General features: G+C 40.9%; 1 long non-coding RNA gene across 1 annotated transcript in view; it reads right to left on the bottom strand.

Annotated features, from left to right (window-relative positions):
• Window positions 1–483: 483 nt before the first annotated feature.
• LOC104463907 overlaps window positions 484–15,709 on the bottom strand; it is a 73,791-nt gene continuing 58,565 nt past the window's right edge. Inside the window, exons 2-3 of the long non-coding RNA XR_727573.1 lie at window positions 14,076–14,123; window positions 484–515 (exon numbers count right to left, since the gene is read on the bottom strand). This is a non-coding gene — a long non-coding RNA (uncharacterized LOC104463907). The remainder of the gene's footprint in view (window positions 516–14,075; window positions 14,124–15,709) is intronic.

Genomic DNA, 15,709 nt, shown 5'->3' with positions numbered 1-15,709 from the left:
AGTGATTTACTTTTCAGCAAGTGTTTGTTTTGGTTTCTGGTTTTTTTTTGTGTTTTTTTTTTTTTTTGGAAGGTATGAAAACTTTCCTCTGTCCTTTAAAAGTACAAATATTGCTGCTTCTTGATGAAGCTTCAAGATGTATCTTTTTTTTAAAATGTCTGAACCCTCTCATAAATTTCTGAGAATCACACAATATTCTAATAATACAAAATGATTCATACAAACATTAAAATGTAAACACAATGAACAGTTTTAAGAGAAGTCATGAAATGTGCCTTTGTTACAGGTCTTTCCATTAGAAACAATGCTGGAGCACAGCAGTTTCAGAGCAAAACCATTGCTCATATTTAGCTTATCAAACGTAGAAAAAATGCCCAGTAGCACTCACACTAACATCAGCCATCAGTTTTTCAGAATAAGGAAATGATTTGCTTACCTGGAACATCAATTAATCTCTTATAAACATTCAAGAAGGCTGCCTCGGCTTCTTTGCTTCTTTTACCCAATGCGTCAATCTAAACAGGGTGATGAAAAGAAGGCTTTTAGACTTTTTCCAATACAACTCTTACACTCAGAGCTATACAAATAAATGAATATATTTAATGTAAAACTAGTTAATACATAAAAAGGGAACCCGAGTCTCCTGTGCACAGCTCTTACAGAAGCAGCCTTGTAAGAATATTTCTGGTACGTTTCTACTGAATATAATTTGAAGCCCTGTTTCAGCACAATAGCAAGCAGCAATATTTTTATGAACACTACTGTCTATTGTGATTCTTTACATAAATTTTTGTAAAAAGCATGGCATTTGCCAGACAGGTTCTCTCCTCAACAACTGTCTTCCTTTACCCCTTATTGAGATCTAACACAACAAATGGAACCGTTTGCATTTCTGATGTCATGTTCTACCTTCACTGCGGCAAATATATTTTTCTATTATTTCCACTAAGCCTATAAGAGGATGAGAAGATGTACTTGCTGGGTACCCCGTGAACTGTGAATCTTCTACATGCAAATAAGTTTTCTAATAAAGCTCAGGCACAGACCTATGGAGTCTGTACTGCCTTGCACTCAAGCTCAAGCCAGGCTCCTCTGACTAGCTTCTCTCCGTATTTTGTAATATATGCAATACGAATCTAAGAAGCTGTTTGTCCAGGTGAGGGGAAAATACTGTCCCACACAATCTGTTATTTTCCTCTAAATCCGTACTTTCATCTAAAACTTCATTTTACAAGGAAAGGCAGCTTTATCCCTCTGGGAATAAAATACTTATTCCACAGCAACCTTTATTGGTAAACATGTATTTTCCCAATGTACTAGAAAACAGAGGATTTACAATTACTGAATATTAACAAAACCCAACCAAACCAACCCAAGAGCAGGTCCATTGAAGTAATACTCCAAAGCGGAGAGAGAGAGAAAGGGAAACAGGAAAGCCTGACACAGTTCTGCAGCAGCTCACCAAAATCAGGAAACCAAAAGTATGGAGATTATCGTTCCCATATTTTCATAAAAAGCAAGGAAGGATCTGAAGAACTACAGATACAAAGGCCTGTTATCAATTCTTCTGTGTATTTGCAAAACAGTGAATATTATGAAACCATTTAAAGGTGTGTACGTCAACATGTACTAAAAAAGGAAGGTCCCGTCTGAAAAACGTCCTTGAATTCTTTCACTACGTTATTGATTTGGTAGATAAGGTAGAAACAATGGACAGAGTTTGCTCTATCTGTATTTCAGGAAAAGTATTTGATATTTTATTATACGGGAGGGAGATTTGCAGGACCCGGCTGCCGCGGTTTGCAGAGCGCTGGGGCACAGGAAGCTGAGGGTGCCAAGGAAAGGAAGCGGCGCAGGGAGGAGGAGAGATAAGCAGGAGGGTGCTATGGGGTCGGATTTGGTGCCACTTCTGTTTACTTTGTACAAAACGACTTTGCAAAGGGAAAGATTTTTTATTTATTTATATTTTTTTTTTTTTTAGAAAAAAAAGCCTACAATGCAGATGATTAAAATAATGGAGGGAGTCAGAGGCAAAGCGCACAGGAGCAGAGCGCAGGAACGCCACGTGACCCGTATAGATTAGTCTTATGGCTGATAAGTGACTTGTAGAGATCATTACGGAGGGGATTAAGGCCAGAAAACCAAAGGACAAGGACAATTGTAGAAATTACACAGAAGCACAATGCACAACGTATAAACCAAGAAAATACTCGAGGGGAGGGGGTCAAGGAGGAAAATAAGGACACAGAAAGCATCTGCACAGCATTTGGCAGCAGCAACGAAATCTTGAGATATGGCGAGAGGTTGTAAAGAGACGAGTTATTTTAACACAATCTAAGTCTGTATTTAGCGAAACAAAACAAAGTTCTATTTGCTTACACCCCCCCAAATCTGGATTAGTTTATGTAACTTAGTGGAGGTGTAGCATCGTTGAAACCTGACCTATTTGCAATTATTCTTATCAATTGTTTTTTTGTAGGGAAGATGATAGGCAAGCAGCAGAGGCCAAAATGATGAAGGATGTGGAGAGCAGATAGAAATTCTTGAGAAATGCTGACCATACTTGGCTTTTAGAGTTTACCAATAAACCCCACAGAAAGGTACCGGAATCTCGCAGGGCATGTGACGTGCTGGATAGCAAGGGATTGATGTTTGTGAATAACCCATTTATTAATTTGAATTCAGGCAATCACAGATGGACTGATGCTCATTAGGGAATGCAAACATAAGTAATTCGGCTAGAACATTTTCACACACAGAGTATTTGAAATTAGACTATGGAACAAACTGCCAAAGGCAGAGAGACACGGGGTCGTGTAAATCAATGCTTGGGAGTATCGGACACCGCTTGTGAACAGGGGAGAAAAGAGGGGGCAGCTGTCAGAGAGACTTCTGCAGCTGAGATATTTCATGGGTACATAAAGACAGACTTTGAAGGCCAAAGCACACCATATGTTAGACTTCTGGATTTTAACATTCCCACATACAATTTTCTCTCGCTGCTGCTTGGCACAGTACAGCCAAATTTAAATTACTATTATTAAATACAATTAGCATTACAGAACTGATTCTGTACTGTATTTTGAAAAATTCATTTGCCTCTTTTACAAAAACCAAAGCATTTAACATGCTTACATTTCTGTGAAATAACAGGATGGAGCTGTTTTCCTATTACAGTTTTTTCACATTTTAATAAAGGGCATTTGTGCTTATATTCTCCCTGAGTATCACAAAAGGTATGGTTTATTCACTCCTTGCCAGTTATATAGTGATTGAAACAGAAAACAGAATTGAAACAACATCTTCCAAGGAGATCAGAGACTTTCTGATGGAAGCAGTTTGTAAATCACAGGAACTTTCACACCTTTTTTTTCCCCCTAAATTCAGAACCAGAATTCCAAACAGTCCCACCAGGCAGAAAGATTTTTTTTTTTAATGTTTTACTTGTTTTAAAAAAAAAATCTGTCCAGTTTAAAGTTCTATTAAAAATGAGCACCACAACTATTTTATATCTTAAAATAAAATTTAGAAAAAGCACTATGATAACTTTAACTGGAATAAAAAAATAAGTAAGTATGCCAGCTTCCAGCTGCGTAAGAAAATAAGGAAATATGGGATGAAAAAGACATCAAAAATAGCAAAATATAAATGAAGTCCAGAGATAGAGGAAACAGAGCACTGAAATGACATGGATGTATTTGGAAGTTCACTGAAAATTGTTCAAATCAAAGTAAGATTGGTTTGGGAGACAACAAGGATGAGCTGCAATCAGCTCACATTAGAACAGTTGAACTACATTATAAAACTCTTGCTGAACATTTTTATTTGACTCTAAAAACTTCAGGGACACTGAAAGAAGACAACTTATAATTACACTAGTGTAGTCTTGACGTGAGCTTAGCTCCAAAACTTAATTTATCTAAACCAGGCCCCATTATGTCTTCTCTGACTAGAGAGAAACAACAGTGACCTCTGTATTCCCCACCACCCCCATCAACATATGTTCACTTTTAAGTTTTGGCATACTATTTGTCTTGATAATACCACTGGCGCTATCCTGAGATAACAGAAATGAGACACTAGGAATCCTCCCTCCTTAGCACACTCTTCATCTTTAAAATATCACCAGAGCTATATGGAGGGAGCCGCAGTGAGACACCGGTTGGAGAGCAGTCCTCCCTTTATCCATCTTATTTTTCCAGGTCAAGTGCTTTCATGAGCTGTTGCTCAGGGTACCAAGTTCCTCCCAGAGGCTGAATGAGACCCTTCCCCTCCATAAATATCTCTCTCCAGCTTGCCCACGAAGACCTCCTTGGTCTGCTCCCATTCTCCCCTGCCAGAACGACAGCTGGTTGCCCGAAACTGCTGGCGTGCTACTCCAGTAGCAGGAACAGCCTGTTTTAGGGATGCTTGGTCAGTCTAATTTCTACTACACCTGGCTAAAATCAAAATATTGTCAATAAAATCAATGGTTTTATCTCCACATTTAGTAAGCACCATAAATCTGGCCGCCTACATCAGGGAAGATGCGATATGTAGTTTTATCTGAACATTGCCTCTTTCCATTTCAGCTATGTCCAGTTACGTTCGAAAAGATAAAAGCAAAGTCTGTAGTTTTATTTTGGAATCTGTCACTTTATGCACTAAGAAATTTCAGCTTTAATTGAAGTCTGATACCTGCTGCCCTACAAACCACCTGGATGCTGCATTCAGGTTTGCAGAAGTGGGCTGTTCCTCTGTGCTGTTCTGTACGTGGTATTGTCTCATGGACTGCAGTCAGACAGAAGGCTGCACAATTGTGTTTCTGAATTTCAAGATGAAACAGGGAGATAAAGCTCTTCACAGGGAAGCTGGGACTGCTAGACGCCGGTGCACTCTGCATCGACACTGAACTTCTCTGAACTTACAGATATCACCACATTGACGCACCTGCAGACCATGAAACCTGCTCATGGCCACGATGTGTTGCTCCTGACAAATCAAGTGGGATCATTCAGCATTGCTATGGTTTTATTTTGTTTTCAGACAATACGGCATCCCAAAGACAACTCCTTAGTGAAGGGGTCACACTGCTTTCCGTGTCTGTACGGCATTACCGAAGTCTTGGTGATTTACTCGCGGTACAATTAACCGTGTATCCAGTGTCTCAAACACAAGCATTCACACAACTCTGCTAGATACAGATTTCATAGTCCTAACTCTTCTACTTATCCTCATTGTTCTTCAGTTGTAATTAGTGTAATCTCTCTCATTAGCCACCTTAACATGAAAGATATGTCTGCTACTGTCCTGCACCCAATCTGGAACTAACTTAACCAAGTAAAAACAAATGACTTAAACCAGAAGTTATTCTTCTGTTCCGATTCTTAATAAACAGATGCCTTAATGAGACACCCTTAATTTGCAAAGCTCCCTTACACATTTTTTTCATATAAGTTTTGCATCACAAAGTTTTTCCATTTGTCTTAAATTACTTCAAGCTACCAAAATCCCATTAAGAATTTTGAAGAAACATATTAAACAAAGAGAAAAGCATGATAACAACTCATTAACACACCATTATTTTAAGCCATGCTATACTCTCGAGTAGCTGCCTTGCAATCAAATGGCAGTTACAGCAAGCATTAATAATGCCATGCCATGGCATCAGCCCTCCAACACACTCTGTGCGTGTGGATTAGGAAGCACACAAGGTATGAGCGCAGTTGGCTTGATTTCCCTTTCTTAATACTAACAGATATCTGTATTAATAAGCTAATTATAAAAAATATAAAATTATAATTTTTAAAATTAATAAAAACATACGGTTCATCATCCCAGCCAATTTTTTTTTTCAGCTGAGAAAAACTAAATATAATATTTTTTGAAGGAAAATTAGAAATAAATTATTCCTGTGCAGCTGAATAAAGCATATGGTGTGCATTTTAGCTGTGCTATAAATTCTTTAACAAAAATAAGGACTTCACAGTGGATACAACACCGATCTGTTTAACAAATCTGCTTGGGTGCCGTGCATAGGTACGCTACCAAGGAAGAGCTTGGGAAGAGCAGCCTCACCGACTTGGTTGTTTAAGCTCAAGTTAAGGAGAGAACTTTAAGAAGGACTCAAATCCTTCAACTTTTCAATTCTGCTTCCCTCCACTGTGAAACAGCTGCAACCTTGAACCCTTGAAACCTTCTCTTCCTTTCATGCCCAGATAAATCCTGATTTTCCCAGACAAACAACGCTGCCATCCCCTGAGGAAAGCTCAGCTCCCTCGTTCTCACAGGACAGCTTCTTGTTGCTTTTCCAATCTTTGATCTCCCTTCCCAGTAAAGCAGCCTAGCCCAACATGTGCCTCAAGATATTGACAGCAGAATGAGAGCTTTGTTTAAATTGCTTTTACTATTTGCCACCCTGCCTTCAGATCACTGCGACGGTGGGTCTGCTATCATTGCTGAGCCTCTCCTGGATCCTTTGATAACCCATGTGTCTCCCTCCTCACACCTCTCTGCATTTCTGAGCAGCATTTCTTAGCTCCTGCTCTCGCTCGACTCCTAATCCATCCATCGGGCAGGCACCAAAGGGAGCAGCCCTGCTCCCTCCTCCTGCCTCAGGCCATGGGCTCCTGCTTCTCTTGCATCAGATCTTGCGACTGCACTGTTGTAGCATGATTCAGCTCACTGACTCGATGAAAAACTAAGCAATGAAGGCGAGAAAGAATTTATTTTCCATCATGCTGGCAAACTGAACTGACTCACCCTGTACATTTGCTAGAGTCAGCACGAGGGAGGAGGTGGGCACCCAGGGACGGGGCAAGGACACTGCTGGAGCCAGTCCTGCACTGGCATGGGTTGGGTACGGCATGAAACCAGAGCGACAAAATACGGATGGTAAAAGGAGGGTCAAAGTGGCACATGTTATGAAAATTCTCTTCCGTAACTACTGTATCGGTCATTCATAGTAGGAAAGTGTATGAACTTTGTCAATATATACTAATGTTCACATTATACACTGTAATGTATGAAAGGTGTAAGAACCCTGTGTGAAACCACATTTGGGGTGCTCCAATTTGTCTGGGGCACCTCATGTGCATACATAATTATTTAACCTTGCAATTCTATACTTTGCATCCTAGCCTCTCTCCTCGGTCGGCACGGGCCAGCCATGAATTTTTGTAATGCAAAAAAGGTCAAATTCACAGCAGGAAGTAAGAACAAGATGACCTCCAAACAGGGCATGCGTATTTCCCAAAAAAAAATTGAAATAACATCTTTCGAGAGAATAAAACAGCAAATTAATTGCTATGCCACTAACCAGGGACATGTAAGACCTTGCCACTTTTGATCCTCAAGCTTCTGCAAGAACAAGGTGGGATGGAGAACACCTGCCATGGCCAGCCCAGCCACGCTTGGTGCTCAGGGCATGGTTGTGGGTGGCAAAGTGGGGCCGGGGAGGAAGGAAGGGGTCCTCTGCTGGGGCACAGCAGCCAGTGCTACTCGACATCACCTCCAGCTCCCCAGCAGGAGAAGGAGCTGCACAGTAAAGTGAGTGGGTGCTTCACCTGCCCCTCAGCCTCTCCTCCTGCCTCTGTGAACAGTGATCCAGAACACACAATCGCTTTTCTCCCTTATGGATGATCCAAACTTTTGTTTACGTATTCTAAAAAAATAGGGCAGAGGAATCCTTACAAGAATGAGCTCATTAACTGCCTTTGTGGAAAATCCACCTCCACATAAATATCAAAACGTAACCTTTCGCTAATATTTTATACTGAGCTTACCCTCTTGCTTCTCTAGTACAACAAAGCAAGACCAGACACCGGCTTGTATAGAGCCTCACAGTAATTTTGTAATAAATACAGAAATAATTCTCTATTTGGGGAAACAGAGACTGGATCATAATGACACCCGTCAGAATACCGTGCCCAGCACAGCCCTCCCATCCCCATTCCTTCCAGCACACTTAAAGCTCTCTTTTTTAAAAAGGATGAGAAGATACTCCTGACACTGTGAACTGAAACAGTGCTGCCTGTCTGAATTTTGCATACTTTCCCACCACTGTTAGCATTTCACCCAAACGCGTGGCAGTGGCATAACAGGCCTTAATATAGACAGCCCACCAGCTGCCAACAGAAATTTCAGCACTTTGTCAATTATATAAAAATAAGAGGATTTGGGTTGATCCTCCCCGAAGTTACCCTGGTAGTAACTGCTGTCTCAGTACAACTTGCCTGCGTGCTGGATGGGATGGAGATGAACCTGCAAGAGCTTCAGAAAGGTGCACGGTGCCTATTGCTTGCTGCTGGTGGTATGTCAGGTTTGGGACCTTGCCTGTTATCCCAATAGCTGAGGTTTGTCTCAGGAAGGTATCAATACAGGAAGAAGAAAGAGGTACATATAGGAGAGCTGCTGATTGTATTTGAGAGATCCTACAGTTCTGTCCATCAGCCTGGAGTTAAGCTTCCCTTCTCCTGGGGACGTGTTCCACCCAGTACCCTGCAGCCCAGCACCAGCAGCAGACATCCTACAGGCTCACCAGGGAGCGCGCATCTGCCTCGGAGAAGCTGAAGTATATTTACATCACCTTCCTCAGGAAAGATGTTGTTTAAACTGCAATCAAGCCAGCCAAAAATAAATAAATAATCATTTACACACTTGTGTAAACAAAGAAATGAAACACTGCTGAGCTGCTGTTACCCCAAAAGCATGCTGTGCGCCTCTCTCCCTTCCCCGCTAGCATCGGGAAACAGGAGCGAGATGAAGCAAAACCATCCCGGTGTTCCTGTTACACAAAGGAAATTACCCACCAGCCATGCCCCGCGGAGTGGACATTAAAAGAAAACAATTACCCGCCAAAAATGTTAGATTTACTCCATTTTGTTACACGGAGTGGTTTAATGGGACCTTCATTGAAAAGCGGGAAAGCTCTGGGCCTAAATCAGCACGACGCGAGCTCTGAATTTTGATGTATGCTGTTGACTTCCCCAACACGGAGCAATTTGTAATAGCTTTGCCACGCTGTTGTTTTCAAAGCTCCTGCTACATCACAAGCATTTATTTCTGACCACAAAATTACATTTATTCAACAGAAAGCAGCTCAGGGTCTTTAAGAGGTTAACTTCTGGAGTGCTTGGCTGCTCTCCAGCCTCTGTACTAGAATCAGTGCTAACGCAACAGCACACAACAGCACCCAGGCTAGCCGTGATTAATAGAGTGCTGAATACGCTGCTTTCCACATACACACACTTTTCATTCCCTTGCTTCCATAGATCATGGACTTATCCTCAAAATATCTGACTGAAATTGAATTTGGCTTCTCTCTCAACCGTTCATTTCCTATGTTATGCAAGGTTATATCCTTTTCTGCATGAGCAGAACCAAACCAGCTGCAGCTTTGGAGAAGAAAATGTGTTTTCAATTATGAAGCTGGCCTGAATATTGAACCACAGTTCTACTGCTACTCTAATTGAGCCATCATGGAGCGAACCTACAGGAAAGAAATTGTATTAATTAGGTTTGTAAATTTAACATAAGGAAATTAAAGAGGGTAAAAAAAAAAAAAACATTAATATCAGGTCAGGAATACTCCTTCAAAATGCAGAAGGAAAGCAGGTCTGAAGTTGTTTAGGCACACGCATTATTAGAGTTCTCCTTCAGAGGCATGATTAGTAGTTCCAGCACACCAAACTGATTTTCAGCTTCTGTTGTCTGCACATGGAAAATTATTAAATTACACTGCTGACCAAATTAATAGTTTAAAGAGCAATTCAGCTAAGTGGGGAGCCAGAGTGGTCTCATCAGAATGGCAATACCCTTACAAGTCCTTGCTTTGTGAGAAGAAAATGAGAAATAGTTTTCACAGAAATAAAGTCCAGTGCATCGTTTTGGAGAATGTGCCTTAAAGGGTTCTCCCAATGAGGGATTACTGCATTACTGTTGGACAGTACTGTTATGCCACATGAAAAGAATGCTAATGACCTCAGGAAATCCTTTCCCAGCCTTAAAATATCTATTTGATGACTTCACGAATACGGATTCCAACATTAGATTTCCATACCACAACTTTAGTTCTGTACATTAGCATAGTCCAAGAACATAGCTTGGCTGTTTTTTTTTTTTCCTCCCAAGATTTCATGTACAAATATCCATCCACTGATGTAAACATGATAACACACGATAACCTACTTAGAACAGCTTATTTAGAAGGTTGCTTGAAGGAGTGGCTTGCCAACTTGCAAAGGATATCTATATTAACACACTATATATATAATATATATAATGACTGAATGATAAAGCTCTTTAGCCTTTTCTGATCCAGTCCTGTATTTAGCCCAGCATATGGTGAGCAAACCATTAATAAGTTGCATCCTCACGTTAATGGTGAGAAAAAAAGAAAATACATATTTAAGATAGGACAGGAATTTTACACTTCTTAAACTAATGATTTCTAACTGTCTTGCTCACAATAGCCTATTTATGCCATCCAGAGGTTACATCTTCCAGGAAAGTTAGAAAAGTTACCCGCAAAAATCAAAAGAACAATACCATCACCTCTGAATCAGACACAACATTCTGTTCATTTAAAAAGCCCCTACATTCAAATTTCCATTAAAATCATAAATAAGGAAAAAGTACTATAATAAAATTATACTACAGTGATGAATTAACAGGGTCTCACATTGACCTAGGAATGCATTTTAAAATGCATCTGTAGCATGGTAAATTCCATTTCATAATGCTTTTACTTTAACTGTCATCATAAAAAATACAGCTACTTAAAGCACCAAGATCTATACAAAAAAAGTTATTTCCAGCTACTAATGGAAACTGCATATTTGATAACTGGAACAGTTTTCATCAGAATGAACAAGATAAATATCCATGGAATACAGAATGTTCTGGTTGGGGGGGTATTTTTGAATTTATATTCTACAAAGGGAAAATACAGAGGCAAGGGGAGGTATGAATATCCACGCTCAAACTGAAAAGAAAAATTGTCTTAAGCCACCTGTGGATTTATTTTAAAAAGTGAACTAGCCACAAGTTTACAAGCAGATGTCCCATAAAGCACGGTGGGGAGGATATTTAAATATTCAAGCTTAAGTTAACCTCTCTCCAAGTCACGTCAGGCCCGCTGAGGGTACAGTTCAAGGACAGTTTAAGCCAACCTAAGCTGGCACAGCTGCACTCCTCCTGCCCTTGGCTGTGCTCTCCTGGCCTCTCCCCTGCCCAGCACGAGCCTGCAGTGAGCTGCTTCAGTGGACCAACCTGGCAGAAAACTAAGCCAGCAAAAAAGAGGAAAAAAAGAAAACTTTGTGCTCACCGCAGGATCACACTAGCAGAAGCAGTGAGGCAAAGCAGGAGATGGGGAGCCAGCCCCGAGGTAGGCAGGAACATGGCAATATCCATGTAAAGCTACTTAAATACCTTTGCTGGTTAGGGAACCGTCTGTCCCTTCTGATCTTCTGGTCATCCCTAGTGCCCAGAGCCTTGTGGAGCACAGTCATCCCACATGGGATTTACAAAAGCCCGCTTCCCTTCTGAGGCAGAATCGTAATTTAATATTACTCGGACATGCAAAAAGCACCTACTTAGTTCTGTCATTAGGGATCAAAGAAAGGATGGGGCAATAGCAGCAGGGGTGGAGAGAAAAGTCAGAGGCAAAAATGTGGTGGAGATGGTAAACAGAGAAGCTGCATCATGCAACAATCTTTCTTCCTAGCTTCCGTATGAGAAACTGGTGAGAAGGTGGTGCTCCAAAGCTCAGCAACAGCATCTGCAACACCTACAGAGGTGTGAACCAGAGCACTCCCACAGCATTCCCAACCTGCTGCTCCAGGACACTCTCTCCAGCAGAGGGGACTCTAGAAAACATCTATTTTCACTACTTCTCTGCTTACTTCTGCTTCATTTACTTACTCCTGTTGTTTTTGGGTTTTGGGTTTTTTTTGAATATCCTAATCTGGGGCTGAACACAAATCTCTGCAGTAGAAGCAGGGAACCTCTTATGAGCAGACCGCTCATCTTCCAAAGTCCCTCTGCCACCGCCTCCCAGGACATTAGGTATCTCCTAACAGGTAACACTCACGCTAATGCAAAGCAATCCTATGGAGCTCGTGGGGCGGGGGTCTTGCCCCAGCTATACCGCTTGCTGAGCCATCTGGGGGGAGTGTAAGACAAGGCACCTCCAGTGGATTTGAAAAGCAGAAAAGCCCATGTGCTTAACACTGTTTGTTCTGGAGCTACCTGGTGCATTCATCTCATGTTCTTTCATAAAGTCAGATTTAACAATAAACAGAGAGCAAACCTATGTACTGAACAATAAAACAGAACTCAACAGAACAGGCTAATATTCTTGGTATTTTGATTTATCTCCAAAACAGGATACAGAAACTACATCTATAATCAAATACCACAATTCACAGTTTAATGTTCTGCATATATATAGTCAATCATAATTAGTTCAGGTTTTTTTAGGTTTCTAAAACCCTCTCTAGATTAGGGAGACTGGAATCACCCACTAAGAGATTCAGCTGCACAATCTTGTAATGTATTTGTGCTTCATTTACATAAGAGGGGAATTCTACCAACAAATTTTACTCTTGTAATTTGGGAGGTTGAATTCATACCAACATAAACTTCACTTTTATGCTAGTGAAGCAAAACAGCAGAAGAGGAGTGTGCGTGAGCCCTACCAAGGTAACAACGAGCTGTCTCCAACAGGCAAGATCTAATGGGAGAATCTTCACTGTAGCCAAACTTGGATTTATGATTCTTACTTGATCTTCAGACACTTCCTTCATTAAAGAACAGTGCTGAAAGCACACATACACTTTTCAGTCAGTGCATTGCAAGCTTGAAACTAAAGTGAAAAGGTTTTTTAAGAGCACTGCAATCCACTCAGAGCATTTTAAAGTGTAAATTTCCACTGGCAAACAGACTCACACAAGTCATTCTTTGTTCTCACAAATTACTATAAGATATATCGAGGACAAAGTTGTCCTGATTATTTATTTATTTCTAGCAATACTTGGGAAATTGCGTTATAAAATAAAAAATATCATGCTGCTTTTAACATGAGGAATTATTGTCTATTTGGGACACATTTATCAGGATGTACAAGTAATCAGAAATGCAACCCTCGTTACAGATAACAGGAGTTGTGAACCTAATTCTCTATGCAGACTTCTCAAAACACAGTCCTGAATTTCTCTGTGCTCTGATGGGAACTGCAACAGCATAAAATCAGCCAATGACTTCTAGACTGAGAAATAATAAGTGTTGCTGCTTTAACACAGCTGACTTTAAGAGCAGAGCTCTACAACGTGTGACAGAGCGTGAGCTAAAACCTAAATCTACCACCCCGCGCAGGCACTGATCTTTATACAGTGAAATGTAATTTGCAAACTTCATACACGGCATTTTCCTAGAGGCAGTACAACAGCTCCCATCTGGCCTAAGCACTCACGTGCTGTCCACAGCTAAAATGTAAAATTCTGTAATTGGAGTAGCTGCCTTTTGCTATAGAAATTCTTCAAAATAACAACAGTTGGCTTTTAAACTTGTGATCACTCTAATCGTGTGTTTCTTCGTGGAGCGGTGTGAAGAGAAATCAAAGTAAGAGCCAGGACCAGAGCTGTTAACACTTTCTGTTCATTTACAAACAGACAGCCGCCAGGTTTTCCATCAAGCCCTCTAGAGTACAGTGTTTTACAGCAGAAAAAGTTTACAGCGAAAACTGTTTGTAGCATCTTCATATTTTTGTGCACATAGATTAAACTGCACTCATCAAGCGTTCAAACCATCAAGTCACCGAGGCATAGCGAGTTAGCGTGTGCCATCTGAGTCACTGCAATGGGAAGTTTATGCTCAGGTATGCTGATGCAAAGTGATTTGACCAGTTTAGCTTGTCCAGCACAAATCCAGAGTATTACACACATATCCTGCACATGGCAAAATGCAGAAGGGCCAAAGCCCTGCAATGCTCTCTGCTCAAAGGCTCCATACCCACCCGGCCACACTGAAAGACTGCCAGCACACCAGGCTCCCGTGAAGCAATTATCAAAAGCACCATGAAAAGGATAAGCTCTTACCTCTCCCTGGAAACTCTTCAGCAATGGAGCTACCTGTTTGCGCAGGTCCTAGAAGAGAGAAGCAAGATATTTATTCAGAAAAATCTGAAAGGACAAGTCGCTGTCAAGTTTTTCCTAACACTGTTTTCGGTTCTGGAAAACTACTTTAATCCTGATTGCATTTTATAGAAGCTTTAATTAAAATAAAAGTACACCTTGAATGCATTTTGAACAAGTCTGCATTTCCAGTTTGACATATACCTGTATCTGTTGCAAACAGTATTAACAAAACTGTAGTGATGTTGGGTAAGCACGGAACGCCTTCAGTCTCACCATTCAGCTGAAACACTAATGCGATTAGAAGTAAATGCCTCTATCTACCTAAACAGCAGCTACACCTCTGAACTTACGTGAGAGGAATTTCCACAAATGGGAGCTAGGCTTAAAGGAAGATGACTTTGGACCATCATTTCGACGATCAGTGTTGCCATTTTGTAAAAGTTCTATTTTACTTATTATTTTCTCAAGAGTGCTCTGACTTCAGCCATCAGAGAACTAGAGATAGCCACACTGAAGAAGAGACTATTATTTGTTCATTTCTGTATAACTCAAAATCTATTCTTCCAAATTTCAACACAGAGCTACAAGATTCACTAAAATACTACCCACAGAATCACTCTAAAATTTTATAGCACATATTTACTTAGCAACCAAGACAATTTAGGACAACAAAGGTATATCTATCTTGCATAAAATTCTCAGTGGCTCCACTTTTAAGCAAGTTTCGGTCTAATTCACTTACAGATTCTCAGAATTCTCATTATGTGCATGCCTGAAGAATAGATCCTGTAACTTCGCAGAGGACACTATTATTTGTGCACAGTCAAGAAGCTGGACTCCTATTTTTGCTGCGGCACTCCAGTGACGAGGCACAAGCAGCGACTTCATAGTACACTTACAGCTAGAAATAAATCCACGAGAGGTATAGAACAGTAACATGATGTTGCATCATCCAGGAGAGCAGCACTGATGTGGGTTACCAAGGAAGAAGACGGATTCCCCACCCCTGGAGATTTCCAAGGCACAGCTGACCAGACCTAGTGTGGGTGCTAAAGACCCATTTTTAGGGCCAGGTGAGATCTAGTTAGGCTCTGGATGTCCCCTCTGACCAAGAGTCCTACGATGCTCTGAGAATACTGCTCACAACGGGGACGGTCCCAAACTGCTTAAGTAACGACAAAATCTTCCTAGCTTCACACAGGCCACAGTCCCCTAGCTGTCCTGAACCTCACGCAAGAGGTCATAAAGAGGGCTTTGAAGTATTTTCTCTGTATAAAAAAGGTCCATTAAAGCCTTGGGCCCTTCAGAAAAGAAGGTGACCTTAAAAACTTGGGAAAGTATCTTTGAGTTTGCTTTTACATCTAGAGCCATGCACCATACTGGACATTAAACCACTCACCAAAACACCCTCAGCCCTGGATTTAATCTGATTTTCCTGAAGGAAAAGGAGAATTTTGAGATAAGTTATTTTTGTCATTTAAATGACAAGTCATGCAGAGAGCTAAGAGTTATCAGGAGTTCTGCCACTCCCTGAGAAATGGCTTAGGGGGCCAAATGCAAATGAAGCTATCCAAGACAAATGATCACCCAAATTT

This window comes from Pterocles gutturalis, unplaced genomic scaffold (genome assembly GCF_000699245.1).
Source record: "Pterocles gutturalis isolate BGI_N339 unplaced genomic scaffold, ASM69924v1 scaffold28083, whole genome shotgun sequence".
NCBI lineage: Eukaryota > Metazoa > Chordata > Aves > Pterocliformes > Pteroclidae > Pterocles > Pterocles gutturalis.
This window is presented reverse-complemented; position numbering and strand designations above follow the sequence as displayed.